The sequence below is a fragment of the Sinocyclocheilus grahami genome, unplaced genomic scaffold (assembly GCF_001515645.1).
Source record: "Sinocyclocheilus grahami isolate Dianchi unplaced genomic scaffold, SAMN03320097.WGS_v1.1 scaffold762.1, whole genome shotgun sequence".
Classification (NCBI taxonomy): domain Eukaryota; kingdom Metazoa; phylum Chordata; class Actinopteri; order Cypriniformes; family Cyprinidae; genus Sinocyclocheilus; species Sinocyclocheilus grahami.
In genome coordinates this window covers 261,752-280,355 of record NW_015505941.1, presented here as the reverse complement: position 1 = coordinate 280,355, position 18,604 = coordinate 261,752, and the positions used below count along the sequence as shown (strand labels likewise).

At 34.9% G+C, this 18,604-nt stretch overlaps 2 protein-coding genes across 2 annotated transcripts in view; both read left to right on the top strand.

The window, feature by feature from the left end:
- susd2 (sushi domain containing 2) overlaps positions 1-2,383 on the top strand; it is a 46,847-nt gene extending 44,464 nt beyond the window's left edge. The window contains exon 18 of the mRNA XM_016245676.1: positions 2,373-2,383. The gene's annotated coding sequence lies outside the window, so the exon portion shown is untranslated. The remainder of the gene's footprint in view (positions 1-2,372) is intronic.
- Positions 1-18,604, top strand: part of LOC107561268 (kremen protein 1-like) — a 63,898-nt gene that overhangs the window by 2,207 nt on the left and 43,087 nt on the right. The window lies entirely within an intron of this gene.

The window sequence follows — 18,604 nt, the reverse complement described above, 5'->3', positions numbered from 1 at the left end:
GGACAAACCCAGCAATTGGGTTGTATTTAACCCAGCATTTTTAAGAGTGTAGTTTTTCTCTCAATCAACTTAATCAGCTTGTTCTGTATAAGCAAGTTAAGTTCTTTTCATTTGATATACAGTAGCTGAAAGCTCACCAACAGATTATTTTCACTTAGAAACCACAAATCCAATAAAATTGTACATCCAATATACCTTTCTCTGAGGTGAACTTGAGACCTTTAATTGTATCATAAATCCATCTTCAGCGTCAGGAGTTAGGCACAATGAATTGCATATTATCTAAATGCAAAACCCAAAAGAAATCGTTATTTAGATGTTTAGCAACGACCACATAAAGCAAACTTCTTGCCAGATAAACAGCAAGCAAGTGCAACATGTTTTCCAGGGTTGTGGATGGAATCGTGACGTCAACAACCAGTCCACCATTCAAGTTCATTTTAGGGAAATTTTCTGTCTTTTGGAATGAGGAAAATTAGATGTAGAATAGAATTAGGTGTTATTATCAAACCCTATGATCAGCCTCTTTCTTTTGTTATTGTAATAAGTGTGAAGATAATTGAGTGCTTGCTAACTTGTGTCCAAAAGTTCAACATACTTTTCATAAAATTCAATTACTTTAACTTGAATTTTTATATGAATGTAGTAACATAGTTTTAAACATTTTTGTTTTGCTAGATTTCAAGTAGATAAAAGTAACTCTAATTTAAAAAAATCACCTTGTAATCAGTGAAGCTGACTTGACTGAAATGCATAAGCCGCTTGCATTGATTTCAGTGGGAGTGCTCTAGGTTGCATCGCTTCACTACCAGCATAAGCTGTAATTTGTGTTGTGTTTCAAGTCTCAGAAGCAAATCCCCTACGCTCTCTTTTAAAAAAATTTTTTTAGTTATAGCCTTTGATTCAAATGACAGGTTAGGCTATCTGGGCGATGCGTATGCACTGCCGTCTATAGCATACCTATGCATTAACAATGTATTTAAAGCTGCTTTCCAGAATATATTCATAATAATTACTCAGGCTTTGTGGTGACTTATTCCTCTTTACAAGTTTTTCTCTGCTATTTTGCAACATGGTGACTAATTATTACAGGTTTATGCTAATTAACACTGTAATAATTAATAAGGCATGTAGTAACATGTCCATCCAGTCAGGAGTTTGAATGTTTTGCAGTTAAACATCATTTAGTGAAATGACTTGATGGCTCATTGCATGTTTCTTGTGCTTCCATATAAAATATAGTGAAAATCATTCAACAACAGTGAGTCAGAGCAACAATTTGCAATCTTTGCTCTCAATTTGTGAATATAATTATTTGATTAATTGCATGAATTATTAGGTCCATGCATTCTCATACTTGCTCAGTTGAGGTGTTTTAGGGAGTCATAATAGTCGGTGCATTTGTTAGGCCTTTCAGCTCTCCTTTTCTGCAAATCAGTTATTGATATTTGATGAGTGAAAAGCATACTGTTGCTCATGTCTATGTGTGATAAGTCATGCAGATTAAAGCATGTGAATGATGAAACACTTTACAGCTTAAATAAAGGTGTGAGGCATTTGAATAGAGAGAAATGCATTGCTGTCCTCAGAAAACCCTCAATTTGTTGCCTTTTACTTTATATTGCATGAATTGAAATGATCTGCTCCTTTGCTTTTAATGGAACAGTACAACCAAAAATCTAAATTTGCTGAAAATTGAATCAGCCTCAGGCCATCCAAGATGTACAGTAAATGAGTTTGTTTCTTCACAGGTTTTGAGAAATTTAGCATTACGTCACTTGCTCATCAATGGATCCTCTGCAGTGAATGGGTGCCGTCAGAATGAGAGTCCAAACAGCTGATAAAAGCATCATAATAATCCACGCGACTACAGTCTATCAGTTAATTTCTTGTGAAGTGAAAAGCTGCGAGAAAGCAATATTATGGACAGAGGACTCGTACTTTAGCTGGAAGCAAGGGTTTGAAGTTAAAAATGTCATAATGATGCATTTATTTATTACAAACATGCAGCTTTTCACTTTACAAGACATTAATTGATGGACTGGAGTTATGTTGATTACTTGTGGATTATTGTGATGTTTTTATCAGCTGTTTGGACTCTCACTCTGACGGCACCCATTTACTGCAAAGGATCCACTGGTGAGCAAGTGACGTAATGCTAAATTTCTCCAAATTTGTTCTGATGAAGAAACAAACTCATCTACATCATGGATGGCCTGAGGGGCCAGTACATTTCTCAGCCAATTAAAATTTTGGGATGGACTAATCCTTTAAACATATCTAAGAGATACGAGCAGTTTGTACCTGCACCTTGAGCAGGCCAGAGACCAAGTCTGTATTTCCTCAGATGAAAAGATGTATTAAATGAATAGAGAATTATTCAGGGACTTTGAGAAGAAGCTGTGCATCTGTGTCCAGACAGGAGCTCGCCTCATGTAAAGTGGATTTGGGTTTAGTTGATAGATGTTGTTGACTGGAATGAAGTAAGTAGTTCCCAGAAAGAGCTAGGAGGGGTTTATGATGTCACTCTCATTTCTGTTGAAGATTTTATTTCAGATGCAAAGACAGATGTGTTGTTATCCCCCCTCCCCCTTTCTTTGTAGTCAAACTTGGACATGGCGGTACTTGTTTTGCTGTGTTTTTCTATGAAAACAAAATGTGCTGATTGTTAAAATGAATGGAATGGTCATGGCTGAAGGGCAAACTGAAGACTTCAAAGTGTCAGCAATTTTGCTTAAGTTATTAAATCCATGGCATGCCTTGTCTGTCGTGATAGTTTCATCTTTCATCTCGTTTCAAAAGGCAAGCACCATGTGGCTTAATTGGTCCCCACCAATTGTGAGTAATTAATATGGAGTTATCTGAAATGAGATCTCTGATCACAATCAGCACTGTTTAAATTTATTTTTGTTCTTGAGCATGTGATCAGCTGAATCAGCTCTTCATCTACAGACACTTAGTTAACGCTTTGACTAAATTTCGTCTAATCTTGCGACATAGCTGAAAAGGGAATTCCAGAACGCAACCACTCTACTGTACTGTAGAAGATCCAGCATCAAAATACTGGCTGATATTTCATCCAAACTGTCATCTGTTACAGGAAATCACGATCAGTCGACTACATCACTGTCAGTCAGTTAAAGCATGATAAAACCACATGATGCTGCCATTGCTGAAAGAGTTAAAGGAGGATTTGCTGCCATATTGCATTAGTGTCTGTTTCGAATCGGTTCGAACCTGCTGTTCAGCTGCTTGCCATTGCTGGCTAGCTCTCTCCTCCGTTTTTAATCTCCCTCGATCTTGTCTATATCTCTTGTTCTCCTCCTCTTTTTCTTGCCAAGGCTGATTGGAGTGAAGCACCTTTGCTTTGTCTTGTGTCTTCACCCAAAGCCACTCTGACAGTGAAGTATGACTTGGGAGGGAAACAGTAGCCAGGTGGTCGGATATAAATTTGGGCAGGAGAAGAACTTTTGTACTTTGTACTCTGTCTCTTTAACCACTTCCTTTTCTTTTTCTTTTTTTGTGTACTTGTTTAGAGAGTACTGCTGCATTGACCTTTTGGAGTTCATGACTATTATTTCAAGACTGTAAATGTATGATTTTTTTTTTTTAGGGATTAAAGTTATTTGAAGCCTTGTCTAGTTTTTCCTGTGAAACGTGCTTGTCGTGGCATGTTTACCTTAATGTATATGTGGGTTATGTGTGCATGTGTTTGTGTGAAATCATTTCAAACTGTATGTCTAGTCTTGTACACCAGCTTACACTAGTAGTTCATTTAATATCTACAGTAATAGAATAAATGTTCTTAATCAGTACATTTCTCTTGTTTTGCGGTAAAAAAAGTCTAAATATTGATAAAACAAGATATGCTTACTTGAGAAGCAAAATTACATGAGTAATTCGCTAAGAAAAATAAACATTTTTTTTTAAACTTATAACTTTGCTTAAAATGAAATATTCTGAAATAAAATAATAAATAAAATAAATACAATTTAACCTGTGAAACGTGCTTGTCGTGGCATGTTTACCTTAATGTATATGTGGGTTATGTGTGCATGTGTTTGTGTGAAATCATTTCAAACTGTATGTCTAGTCTTGTACACCAGCTTACACTAGTAGTTCATTTAATATCTACAGTAATAGAATAAATGTTCTTAATCAGTACATTTCTCTTGTTTTGCGGTAAACAAGTCTAAATATTGATAAAACAAGATATGCTTACTTGAGAAGCAAAATTACATGAGTAATTCGCTAAGAAAAATAAACATTTTTTTTTTAAACATAACTTTGCTTAAAATTAAATATTCTGAAATAAAATAATAAATAAAATAAATACAATTTAAACTTTAATATCTCACTCACACTTTAATATATCACTCACTCACTCACTTTTAACAACATTTTCACAGTAAATTTAAAGCTTTAATTTTTTTTTATGTAAATTTAGCTTTTCCATCACAGGAATAAATGACATTTAAAAAAAAATTTCAAATAGAAAACTTAAAAAAACATTTTTTTAATAATATTTCACAATATTGCTGTTTTTACTCTAACATTTCAATCCAATAAATGCAAATAAATGGTGAGCATAGGACATTTCTTTCCTTTTTTCCCTTTTTTTGACATTTATTTATTTTTATGAGACATTTAGTTACAAATCGTATATTGGAGTTTGTTTGAGATCTCTGACTTTGGTTTCATTCGACTAAAATGCATATTTCTAATATTAATAAAGTGATAGTGATTTTGAATCAATACATGGGCCCTCATAATGCTTAGTAACCACAGACCATGTGTCCACTCACATATCTTTCTGTGTATCTGTGGTGTAGAGGTGGTTAACTGAGAGTGCTTCTTCTAATTTAGCAACAGAAATACCCACATCAGAGACTGTCGTTTCAGAGGGCACTGGCATTCCTTTGGTCCCTACATTTCCCAGAAATCCTTCCACCCATTTCCTGCCAGCATATCCTCACATTTACACACAACAGGCTGTAATTACCCACCCAGCTGATCCGATCCAGAACCAACCACCGAGAAACATGGAACACAAAGATGCCTCTGTAACCAAAAGTGACACAGTATACAGGCCACGCTTCTCCTCTGGACAGAGACACAGCCTGTGGCCGATTCTGTCAATCCTGTTTCTGGCTCTGTTTCTATGGGAAACTAAGCAGAAAATAAGCCGACAGCACGTCATGTGTTAATGACAATAGCTGAATGCCAAGTTCAGCTGGGATATGAGGTGCCAAAAGAGGCTAAATGAACTGAAACATTTCTCATCCAGTTCTACCAAGACCAAATTATTATCCGAGCTTTGCTACCCACTAGGAACAGGCAATCGTCGATATATATTTCAAGGTCAATAAGATTTTTTAAAAATACATTAATACTTTTATTCAACAAGGATGTGTTAAATTGATCAAAAATGACAGTAAAGACATTTGTAATGTTACAAAATATTTGATCTGTTCTTTTGAACTTTCTATTCATCAAATAATCCAGAAAAAATTGATCACATCTTTTTCAACATTGACAATTCTTGAGCGCCAAATCAGCATATTAGAATGATTTCTGAAAGATCATGTGACACTGAAGACTGGAGAAATAGCTGCTGAAAATTCAGGTTTGCTATCACAGGAATCAATTAAACATTTTTTTAAATCTATTGTAATAACATTTCACAAATGAACTGTTTTTACTTTATTTTTGATCAAATAGATGCAGCCTAGATGCATAAAACATAAATAAAAAAATAAAAAAAAATTTTACCTACCCCAAACTTTTCAATGGTATAGTATATTTTGACCTATATATATATATATATATATATATATATATATATATATATATATATATATATATATATATATATATATGAAAAATGCACATGGAAAAACCGTTCTGAATTAATTCACTCAAATATTTGATTGATTAATTCGATTTTGAAATTAATCCAGTTTACAAATTAATTTAATTTGGTAAATAAATCAAAATTGTTCTTTTTGATACATTTAATTAGAGACTTTCTCATTACTTGTGAACTGCAATCCTTATCATTTTAAACTTATTATTATAGTTTAACACATACTGTATTGCGTAGAATAAAGTTTGCTAATGGTATGTGGGTGTATACGGGAGATTTATGATGGTCATCTGTGTCCCTCTCTCTTTTGTTTGATGTTGCACCATGGGTCAAAGGTCAAGCATTAGTTGACCTATGGGTAGTTAGGAGCTTCTGTTCTGTACCTGATGCCTGCTCAGACCTGTTCAAACCAGTTCACCTACTAGCTAATGTGGCATCTGCTAATCATTCCCTTTAAAGGCTATTAAAAAGTGTTTTATCTTAGGCTACGATATAACATGCTGTCTATAGACAGTCAACACAAGCCTGCTGATTCAGTAGCCCCTCACTGCAGAACAAAGATCCAGGGGGCGGGGTTGGATCCACATCTAGGGGGTGGAGATGGTAGGTTTAGGGGTGGAGATGGGTGGGTTTAGGGATCGGGGGGGGTGGAGACGAGTAGGTTTAGGTATATGTAAGGTGGTAGGAGTTGGATCTGGATCCAACCTCGCCCCCTGGATCTTGTGTTCTGCAGTGAGGACCATCTCTGCTGATTGGGTTGTAATTAATGCTTTCTCTAATGATAATGACTTTGCTACCCATTTAGTTTTTTTAGAAATATCACAATGCCCTAATCACATTTAACTTTTGCATTTAGGGCAAAACTGGTCTCAAACCTGCATTTTTATTTATTTTTTTTTCCATTTTTCATTGTACTCTTCACAGGAATTTTTGTGTTTTGCTAAAGCTATATCTGACACTGTTATTTTCTCAGAAGTACGCAAAGGTCAGTGAGAGGCGGGAGAGAGATTGAGATCTGCTTAACCACCATCACGGTACCCAACATGCTGAGATATGTCAGATGCCTAGTTTAGAAAAATATCCATATTTATAAACATGAATTTGGAATGTGCTTGTATAAAGTTGGCAAGAGAAGGAATACCTCAGCCGCCTCCCGTGCTGCCATTTTCTGTCTGCGGCCATTTATTTTGGCTCAGGATGTAACAGCCCATGCCATCCACTCACGGCTTCCTGTTGACCTCTGACTGGCGCCCTGTGGAGTCTGTACAGGTCAAAAGGTCAGCTATATCTATCTGCTGTCATGTAGGGATGGGTCAGGACAATCAACTAGTCATTAGTCCATTAGTGAGTTTTTTCTTCTTTTTAGCTTTAGTATGTTTGAACAGTAGGCGATGAATGTAAAAAACTTCTCAGAGAGGGTTTTTAACATGCTGATGACATTTGAAAATTTGTTCAAAAATTGCTATACATTTCACAAATAAATTATATTTATTTTAATATATGAAAAATGCTACACATGGAATTTTTCTGGAAATCACTGAATTGCTCTGGATTGATTCACTGAAACATTTGATTGATTAATTAAATTCAGAAATTAATGAAACTTTGAAAGACTGAAATAGTATCTTGTAAAGCCTACTTCAGTTATCTTTATTTTGTACTTTGAGAAAAATCACAGACAAATGTTTTTGGTCATCTGTGTTGCTTCTCACTGTTTTTTAGATGACTAATCGGTCTGGAGGCACTGAAGAATGGCATCATGATACAAATAATCAAAAAAAAAAATAATCCAGATTATGATTAAAGGGGTCATATGATGTTGCTAAAAAGAACATTATTTTGTGTATTTAGTGTAATATTCGACGAAGGAGTGGCCGGTGGGCTTGCGGCAACCACATGTGATGACCCCGGGCTGGACTCCGCTTCGTCCACGGTGAAAGCCGATCCGGCGATCCACAGCGCGAAGTTGATGTATTTCCTCAGCGACCAGCAACGGATCAGCTTGAGGCATGACGAAGCGGATATCGTCCTCTTTTGGAAGACCAAACAAAGTAGTTACGCTTTCACAATGAAACACACAGCGTCTCCACAACATTGCGGCGGCGGCAACAGCGAGAATAAAAGTTACGCCTTCTTTCTTTGCGTGAACATTTGGGCTGCGTTATGCAAATCTTCCCACATCGTGACGTAGACATGTGGGGGCGTGTTAGAACGAGCCGTTTTAGGTAGAAGTGGTTGACTCTTAACTTTTATAGAGAATATCTCTTTGGATTTGAGACTTTAGTCTTTGCAACTTTACAGATCTTCCTTATGCACCAAGAGCTTGTAACACTCCAAAGAGAAAGGAAAACTTGAAATCGCATCATATGACCCCTTTAAGTCAGGTCAAATCAAGTCACCTTTATTTATATAGCGCTTTATACAATAATGATTGTGTCAAAGCAGCTTTGCAGTGTCAAACAGGAAAATAGTTTGTCAATAATGCTAGAAGACAATAACAAAGAGTCAGTTCATTGATGATTCAGTGATGTCATATTTCAGTTCAGCTCTCTTCCAATAGTGTCTATGCAGTCAGTAAGTCAAGTGTCCCCCAACTAAGCAAGCCAAAGGTGACAGTGGCAAGGAACCAAACCTTCATCGGTGACAGAAATGGAGAAAAAACCTTGGGAGAAACCAGGCTCAGTCGAGGGGCCAGTTCTCCTCTGGCCAGACAAAACCAGTATGGCGTGGTTTAATTCCAGGCTGCAACACAGGCCAGATTGTGCAGAGGACTTGTCTGGAGAAGTAAATAAGAGAAGACATCATCTGTAATTATTAAAGGTCCTCGAGGGATGAGCATACGTTTACTACTGATGATGTTACATTAGTGCATTGAGAAACACAGGACATATGTTTTCGATTATTGATTATTTTCTTTGAGATGTGTCATGTTCTTGGGAGAGTTTGGAAGGATTACACCTGTCTAATCCATACTATCACTCGTCACCTGTCCAGAATCCAGCTGTCAGGGTGTGATTACTCCGTGCCTGCAGTGCGATAAAACCGAGTGGCAAAGTGAGTAACTCCTGTCCGACTTTGAATGAGCTGATAAAACCTGACAGGAATGATAGCTGTGTGAAGAGTGGGAGTGAGACAGAAAGCGATATAGGGAGAGCGACGCCTCGGTTAGGTTTGTCATATCAGCCCTGTCTAATTCAAAGGAGCAGTGGAAGACAGCGGGACATTAAGCTGTCAGGCAGTTGTACCCGTGTCTGTGGATGTGTGCCTCTTTATTCATTTTCACAAAGCTTATATAGTATCACGCTATGTAGTTATTTTTGATGCAAATTCTGTGTTTTTATTGATCTAATAATTAAATATATAATATAATATAATAAATAAACCCTTTTTCATTGACATTATATATTAAAATATATTTACTTTTTCAGTGATTGTAATAATTAAATATAATTTAATACATAAACCATTTTCTAAATATAATTTATAAACATTGGGATTTTCATTGTTTATTTGTCTTACCCATATATATATACTGTATATATAAATAATTATTTTAAATTATATATAAGTATTATGTCAATAAAAAATGGTTCATATATCATTTTTAAATTAACCATTTGTCAATGATATAATAATAAAATATAATTTTTAACCATATTCATTGACATGATACTTAAATGATTAAATATGATCTAATAAATATTTATATGTGTGTGTGTGTGTATAAAATATAAATGAAAAAATACTTAACTTCTAACTATTTCTTAGTGATATGATAATTAAATATCTATTAAAATATAAAACATTTTCCAATCATTATAATAATAATTTAATATAATTTAATACATAAACAATCTTTTCATTAATATTATATATTTAATTATGTCAATGATTCTCAGTGATATGATAATTAAATATCATTTAATATATAACATATTTTTATTATACTGATTAAATATAATATAATATATAAATCATTTTGAGATATAAAAATAAATATAATTTAATATGTAAACTATTGTTCATTGATATAATAAATGATATTTCATATTTCAATTGTATATCATATTTAATACACAGTTAATATAGTTGTTCATTCATTAAATCACTGATTTTTTTTTTAGCATTTTTAATTGCCGTTGCTACAATTTTATATTTATTCTGTGCATTTGATTAATTTTTAAGGGGGTTTTACACCTCTTACCCATGGCTAAATCAGTGTAATGCACTGTCTCTTGTGGTTTATTAACTGTGGTTTATTAACTGCTTAACCACCTCTAGAACGTTTTCACTTCAGAAATGCCAAGAACTGCACTTTCTTCTCATGCCATCACTATAATAAACACTAACGGAAGCTGCATCTAACCGAAAATCACATCTTTAAAATCACATCTCTTTGGAATACAGGATCCACCACATAAGAGGAGTGTTTCCCTTCATTATTTCTGTAGCATAGCTCTCCCGTTCGCCCTGTCATTGTCCTCACTTTTACATGCATCTCTGCGGTTTTGATATGAAAACTGTTACGCGTGTGCACGCTTCACAAGCTTCTTTGCTTCTCTCTGACATTTGCAAATGCCTGGAGACAGAGCTTGTCATGTTCAATTGGAATTTTCTCACACTCTTCCTCTCTTGCTCTTCCCGTTCTCTAAACTAACAGTGAAAAATAGTCTCATGTGCACCCTACAATGAATTCATATCAAAGAAGCAAACAATTGGTTTATTAATCGAAATTTTAGCCATTTGCATAGGGAGTGCCTGGTGAGCGCTTTAGGAAAAATGCAAAAAACGCATATGAAAATTGTATGAGATAATGACACTTTTCCGAACAACTGCATCTACAGTTATCTACACTGCTGATCCAAGCAAATGCTCTTCTGAAAGCAACAGCGTTTTTGTAATGGGTTGCTCCAGTTCTCTCTAGGGGAGAATGAGATTAGATGGCGCTTTGAAAGGGGCTTTTAATCTTTGTCTGGCCATGTAATAGAGCCGAGAATATTTAAAATGTGGTAGTACTAGAGTTTATTCACTAGGGCTTCTTAAATGGCGGTAAAGTCAGCAGATGCTTGGCAAACACACTGAAGAGATGCTACCAACTGTAGTGGAAACTGCCCATTATCTGAAGGAAGTCCTCTAGCATTCCCACATCTCTGAAGACCAAATCTGAACCTTTTCAAACAAGCAAACATGTACTTATGTGGTGTTTTGTACAGCTATGATTTCAAAAGCCTTGACCAATATCATAATAGTAGGATGTTGAATTGCCACGGAGAGGGACGTGACCTGTCCTGTGAACTCCCACACTGTTATGCAAACGTTGAATTTGGTTCTCCGCCACTGGCCAGAGAGCTCTAAAGGAAGAAGAAGAAGGCAAAAAATAAAACCGTCAGGCCGTCCTTCCCCGAATTCACTTGCTCGAGAACCCAAAAAGACTTTTGTGGCAAAGAAGCAAATTGTCACCTTCCCTTTTCTTTTCGCTGGAAACTGTGACATGGAACAACAGGAAGAGCATTGTGGAGGGTCAGATACTTGCGGTGGGGATGAAATAACTTTGTGTTTTGCAGTTCAAGCTAACTTACAATTAAAAGAGGTTTAAGCTACTTTATTCATCTCGGAAACTTTCAACCGTGTTTCATTTAGTCAGAGTCGTTTAACTTGAAAAGAGCCCATAACCTTTTGATTTAAAGGTTCAAATTTTGTCATGATTTGTTCACTCAAACCTGTATGATTTTCTTTATTCTGTGGAACACAAAAGAAAATATTTAAAAATGTTTCAGTGTTTTTTTTGTCTCTCAATGTAATGCAAAGGAATGAGGTCCACTTTTGTTTGGACCCCACTGACTTTCATTATATAGACAAAACTGTAAAATCCTCAGATTCTGTAATCGTTTACTCACCCAAGCCTGTATGTTTTTTTTTCTTCTTCTGTTGAACACAAAAGAAAATATTTTAAAATGTTTATGTGTTTTTTTCTCTCTCAATACATTGCAAAGGAATGAGGTCCGCTTTTGTTTGGACCCCACTGACTTTCATTATATTGACAAAAACAGTAAAAGGCTCAGAATATCTGCTTTTGCATTCCACAGAAGAAAGAATGATGTTTGGATGAAGTATCACTTTAATTCTTCAGTTTGTGGCCATTTTGATTACTTTATTTTAACTCATTCAATCTTGTTGGTCTCTTTAATACTGTTTTTCTGTATTTGAAATCAGCAGGGTTCAATGGCTGGTTATCTTATCTCAATGCTGGCATACTCTCTTTTCTGTGTATTAAGGATGAATGAGGCCTATTCAACAGCGGACTCACAGAATGCTTCCTCAGGTCCAATTCGAGCAGGTCACTCTTAGTGCCATGTAACTGGATCTCCGAGTCCTCAATAGATCCATGAAACTGATCCCGTTCTCAGAAAGGACAACAGGGATGCCCTGGACTTTCTTTCTCACACCTTCTGTCTCTCTCGCGCTCTCTCTCTCTATCTCTCACTATTCCATCTGTTTCTCTGCTCTTTTGTTTTTTCCTAGTATTTTTGAGCAGCTGAACTGGAGCAGGTTTTATTGTCGGCAGTGGGAGAAAGCAAGCTTTTGATGGTTGTGTATCTTGTGTGGCTGCTTTTGTTTTGTTTCAGATTGCGAAAGGCACATTTCATATGGTGTTTCTTTAGAATGTTGAGAAAGCAACTTGATATGGGGAAACCATATTTGTTCTAATGATGCCAATATAAGACCATCTATCCAACAAAAAAGAATGAAGAGGAAAAAATGGTAAAGTGAAGTGAACAATGCTGACTTGTCTGCTAGAATGCCCAAAGTTATGTTGTGTAAAGAAAGATAATGTTATATAGTGTTTTAGAGCTGGGGTTCCCAAACATTTTTATTAGCTAAATCTATATGACATAAATTATTTACTTTAATTAATTAAATTATTATTTGATGTTTATCTTTCCATATATCATTTTTAACACCTGTGCATGTTCACTTGTGAGATATTCCTATTGTTATTTTTCTTGTTTTAATAAACCTTTTACATGTATTTAAAAATGATTAATAATAAATATTTAATTTAATTGAAAACATACTTATATATTGTGCTTTTTAAGAAAAATTAGCATTTAGGATATAATAGGATATAATAATGCACCCCGTCGAGTGGTTAATGAATGGCAATACAGTTGGGGGTTTATATGAATGTATCTCTGAGAGGAACTGACTGTCTTCAGAAAAGTTTAGAGGGTATTTTCATTTCATCTTGCCTCTGTATAATACAGAATAAAGTAGTATTTATAAACGCAGCACTGCCTTGTTTACAGCGATAACCAAGAACACTTTCTATTGCTGCTGTTCCATAAGACCTGCTGTCACCTGCGTTCTCATTCAACCCGTCTGCTGTTTTTTCGAGCAATATGTTTTATGTAGTATAGTTTCACAAAGCTGGAGTCAGACCATTCTGTTTTTGCTTCTGTTTCGAAATTATACAATCTAATTTAAATCAATCTGAGAAATAATAAAAGGACACCTTTTCATTTATAATTTGTCCTAAATATCCTTCGCTTAAAAAAGTCGTGAGAAAAATGTATTGTGAAATCAGTATCATCAATTGTATCGTGAGTTGGGTGAATCATTACATCCCTATTACTTTACTTTACTTTTACTTTTAGTCATTTAGCAGACGCTTTTATCCAAAGCGACTTACAAATAAGAAAAAGTAATTAATTTATCTTTCCATATATCATTTTTAACACCTGTGCATGTTCACTTGTGAGATATTCCTATTGTTATTTTTCTTGTTTTAATAAACCTTTTACATGTATTTAAAAATGATTAATAATAAATATTTAATTTAATTGAAAACATACTTATATATTGTGCTTTTTAAGAAAAATTAGCATTTAGGATATAATAGGATATAATAATGCACCCCGTCGAGTGGTTAATGAATGGCAATACAGTTGGGGGTTTATATGAATGTATCTCTGAGAGGAACTGACTGTCTTCAGAAAAGTTTAGAGGGTATTTTCATTTCATCTTGCCTCTGTATAATACAGAATAAAGTAGTATTTATAAACGCAGCACTGCCTTGTTTACAGCGATAACCAAGAACACTTTCTATTGCTGCTGTTCCATAAGACCTGCTGTCACCTGCGTTCTCATTCAACCCGTCTGCTGTTTTTTCGAGCAATATGTTTTATGTAGTATAGTTTCACAAAGCTGGAGTCAGACCATTCTGTTTTTGCTTCTGTTTCGAAATTATACAATCTAATTTAAATCAAAAACTGCTCATGCTGCGTGTATGCAGCATCTTTGTTTGGAACGTGATTGAAATCCAGTGGTTGCCTCTTCATTTAAATGAAAAGAGCACAAGGAAAGCCTTAGTTTGTTTATATGAAGAGATTCCTTTTGTTTATATTATTTATTTATTTGATTTGGAATGTGTTTTAAAATTTCAATTGAGTTTTGTTATTTGACATATTTCAGTTTCACAAAGAAATGTGCAGCTTTTTGTCTGAGAAATAATAAAAGGACAACTTTTCATTTATAATTTCTCCTAAATATCCTAAATAAGTCGTGAGAAAAATGTATTGTGAAATCAGTATCATGAATTGTATCGTGAGTTGGGTGAATCATTACATCCCTATTACTTTACTTTACTTTCACTTTTAGTCATTTAGCAGACGCTTTTATCCAAAGCGACTTACAAATAAGAAAAAGTAATTAAAACTAAAAATGAAAACTCTATAAATACTATATATATACACACATTTAAGAAAATAAAAGAAATTCAATAAAAATGACAAATGCAAACAACATTTCAAAACTAAACATTTAAAAGAAAACAAAAAAATAAAGCTAAAAACAGTTCAAAATATTAAAAGAACAAAAGGTATGAGTATAATAATGATTCTAACATAACACTAAGCCAAACACCAAAAAACAACTACATATATGTACAGCCACACACATATACATATACATGTACATATATATAAATACATTCAATATATATATTATTTCATTTCCATTTTGTATGTTGAAGTACTGAAAACTAAAACTTAATAAAAAACTTAACTATATAGACATAATAAAAAACGAATAAAATGACAACATTACTACAACTGTAACTAAAACTAAAATAGATAACTAATACAAATCAAACGACAGTAGTTTATCAGTAATCCTAAAAAATAATAACACTCAGCCAAACACACATGCTAAAATAACAACAACTTATTTCTTTACACTGTTTTGCTGGCGCTTGAACACACTTTCTTGTTTATCACAACAAATGGCCAAGCAAAGCGCACGACACTGACAAGGTACGCCATACAGTACGAGACCAAACGTGATTTCAGCATGTCTGAAAGACGATTTCAGCACGTCTATTAGCGTTTTATAATTTTCTCCTGGCCGATGGAAAACACTGAAAGAGGGAGCTGAGCCATTATCGGTATTTATAGACCAGAATATCATAGATGTTTGCGGGTTGAACTCTTTTGACTTAAGCCTGTAAGTAACTCTGTAGCAATCTGCCGGAACACCTTAGCAACCACCCATTGGTCCATTAAAATCCACTCAGTCACTTAGAACCCTGTAGCAACCTCATAGCAACACCCTGGCAACCTTGAGATGAGTTTTACAGAGGCAAGTACCTCTCACATTTTTTTTAGTACATGCAAAAATTTCATTTTTGTTTATAATTTATTGTTTTAATCCTTCACTTTTTTGATAAAAGCATCTTCTAAGTAGATATAACCTCATAATTGCTCTCAGAACAGCCCTTAGGGGCAGTCTCTTACTTTACAGCTTGCATGAAACATTGGTCACAGATGGTGGATGTTTGTGCAACACGCATGCATGAGCTGATTCTCTCCTGAGGGAAAAGGCGTGAGATTATTGAGCTTTTTTGGGCAATGTCGGTACCTGCCGTGTGGGGTAACCACTCATCTTCCTTTTTACAAAGTGAATGGGTCCCACACAACATTCAGTGTAATTAGTTTGAATGAAAACACATGGCTGGGAGAGATTTTCAGACATGTTAGAAAATTTAAATGGACTAAAATGAAATGAAGTATTTCCCCTCCAAACCTCCGTGTTCCATGTTTAATTGGAGTTTCAGTGGAGCAAGAAAAATACTCCACAGGTTTGACATTGGCTTTAGGTTCACTGCAGGCAGCACTATCAAGGAAAAAATTAATTTGCACACTTTATTTGGTTCATCCTTATAAATGTTATAATGTACATTTTCTCTTTACCTTTATTCTCACATTATAGAACATTTTCAGAAACACATAGAAAATGTTGCATTAACTGAAAACAACAGTGCCCATAAAAACTCATTCTTAAATGCTGCGATCAAAAAAAATCTGAATATGAAAATTGTGTACATTTCTAATACTCATACACTAACATTACCTAGCTATGGTATTACTTTTTTACATGGTGTAATTTTGATGCAATGCTTTTATGCACCATGGGAATAATGTTTTTTGTTTATTTTATTTTTTGGTAGTATTTTTATGTTCTTTGAAGTACCCTGGAGTGGCATGTAAATACTATGTTAAAATATGATATTAAGTGCAGTCGTATATATCAAAGTTGAATATAAGTCTATTTGTAAAAAAGAGCTGTAGAAAGATAGACAGGTGTGGCCTGTTGCCTGTAATTCATGAGACTTGACTCATGCTTAAATTCTCTTGGACAAAAGTATGGAGTTTTGGGAAGGAATGAAGTATATGTCTGTTTATATACCCTTGATTGATTTAGCCATTGATTATATGTACATTTTCTTTGAAGACAGTTATCAAAAACACAGACATGGAAATGCTTAAATACGCTTACTGCTTTTCTGCCGAATTTCTGTGTCTTGAATTGGGCTTGTTTGGCCTAAAGTAACAGAAACTGTGCTGTGGTGTGGCCTGTAATCACTCTTTCTCAGTATCAGAGGGTCTAACGTTGCACACACATGCCCTTCAATGCACCCGACACATGTCTGCCAGCCTAAAACCACATATAATTAACATTCTTGCCATACCAATAAACCTGAGCAAAAACAGGGCGATCCGAAACAGGTGCGAGTTTGTGTGTACACGTGTAATAATATACAACACAGGTCTTTGAGGTGTTACAAGGAAGTGGATCCAAACTTTGATCCAGCTTTGCTCTGTTCTGGCCAAACCCAAAGCCTGTGTGAAAGTCAGCCGGGGTAGCTTGGGTTTCTATAATTCAACTGCACTCCCATCAGTGAAGAGATGTGGTAACATACTCATTTCTCAGTTCACCAATTCTGATTTGACAGAAACACTGTCCTGATTTGAATTATACATAAAACCAGGATCTAGTAACCCAGTTTTCCATAGAAACATTTGGCTGTTCAGGCTTTGCAAGAGAACATTGGCTGATAATCTTTACATTTATTGAATCTCAGAGTTTAAGTAGAATCTATAGCTGACAGCACTGATTATTGATCTCCTCCATTGTTTCTCTCTTGCTAACAGCTTAAACATATGTTTCACCCCGTTGTAAATCATGCTCTAAATGTTTTAAGGGCCACCTGGGTGTTGTAATGCTGTGCAGAAGGGCAGAGTAGGAGAAGTAGTCTGTGCTTCACTCTTAAAGGCGTCATATCATGAAAAATCACATTGTCTTTAATCTTTTGAAATATATTATGTCAATAAGCTATGTAAACATACTGCAAATTTAAGGAATTACTTTAGTTATCAACCCAGGCTCATTGGAAAAATGTACTTGTGACGACATTTCTGCAAAATGATATTAAGCTGATTCATGCAGATTTCGGACAAGTGAAATGTCCAGTGAGTTCACTTTTATCCAAAACAGATGAACATGAATCAGGCAGTGTTTTATGATGTTTTATTATGGTTGTTGTACGAATCACAGCAGTTCAAAAATGAAATGTGCAGTAAGTGGGGATGAAACTGTAAGGCTGTATCGCATTTGAAAATAGCGTACCACCTTAACTAAACCATACCCTGATAGTGTTAACAAAAGCAAACCTGAGATAAAACACATTTGCTGAGGAAACTATTCCATATTAGCTTGCTTATACAAGTCTTTGAACTCTTTTATCATGACCTGTGTTTCACTGGACTCGTAGCTCAACTTTGCAGTGCTTTACCAGGTGAGCTTCCGAGCAAGTTTACTGCATCTGAAAAGCCATTCATATAGAGCTAATTATGTGATGCACGTCAAAATGCTGAAAAGCTGACAAATCATGCATTATGGTCAAAGTGTTTTGAAGTCTCAACACGATATTATGCAAGGAACTGTATAAAATAAAAAAAGAAATCATTATTAATTGATAATCTGCCCTTGTAATGATAATGTGTGTGAAAGGAATAAAAGTTGTTGGTGTTGTTTTGTAGTGTTTGCAGGTGTGTATTTATCAGAAGAGAGGACACCGTATGTTTTAAACTAATTGATTCGATTGAGTAAATGATTCAATGATTCACTATTAAAGATGAACACTTGTTTCATTCAGAAATGAATCAGTGTTTTTAGAACGCATTAATTTGGTTGGATGAACTAATCAGTAACTGATATGTAAATTAATGATTATATGACCCTTTTAAGGCTTACTGTAAGAAATCTAAATTCACTGCAGTTGAAAGTATAGAATCCAAGTGAATAATTCTAGTAGTTTCCTTGTAGTTCCAGAATTGTGTCCTTGAACTCCAGACAAAGGGGTTTCTTGGGTAATAGCGCTTAAAATAATCAAGGATCTGC